The sequence below is a fragment of the Plectropomus leopardus genome, unplaced genomic scaffold (assembly GCF_008729295.1).
Source record: "Plectropomus leopardus isolate mb unplaced genomic scaffold, YSFRI_Pleo_2.0 unplaced_scaffold1860, whole genome shotgun sequence".
Lineage (NCBI taxonomy): Eukaryota > Metazoa > Chordata > Actinopteri > Perciformes > Serranidae > Plectropomus > Plectropomus leopardus.
The window spans coordinates 1-550 of NW_024620053.1; the positions used below are offsets into that span (position 1 = coordinate 1).

Here is a 550-nt window from a genome sequence, read left to right on the forward strand (position 1 = left end):
GCGTTGTCCAGCACCAGCTCCTCCAGCCGGCTGGATCGAGCCACAACTTTTAAGATCTGCTCACACACATCTGTCGACTGAAAAAAAAAAAAACACACACACACACACACACAACCACCCCCCCCCACACCAACACAGTTTATATTTGTGAAAAAGAAAGAAAAAAACCCCAGACAGCTGAGTCGTGTGTTTTCAGTTACCAGTTTGTAGTCTTTGGTGGAGAGTTTGGTGAACCACTGGTTAAACTCCAGAGCCGCGATGATCGCCACCAAATCTCTGCAACACAAAACAGCTGTCAGACACAACAATCTGTGGAGCCACAGGAAAAATAATCTTTATTCATGTTGACTTTTTTCAGAAACTGTCACCAAACCAATAAAACAAAACACAAAATGATGATTAAAATCATAAATAATGAATACCTGTTCTCCAGGTGGACGAAGTCCTGCAGGTTGAGCTCTCTGGTGTCCTGAGTGAGATAGATGGTGTCCACGTCCTGCAGGAGGTGAGACGAGAGGAATCAGCTAAGCTAAAATAAAATAAAATAAAA

At 42.9% G+C, this 550-nt stretch overlaps 1 long non-coding RNA gene across 1 annotated transcript; it reads right to left on the reverse strand.

Moving 5' to 3' along the window:
• Position 1: 1 nt before the first annotated feature.
• Positions 2-504, reverse strand: LOC121965102. The gene is made up of 3 exons (XR_006107449.1): positions 423-504; positions 201-276; positions 2-77 (listed from the first exon to the last, which is right to left on the reverse strand). It is a non-coding gene; the product is annotated as an uncharacterized LOC121965102 (long non-coding RNA).
• Positions 505-550: the final 46 nt, after the last annotated feature.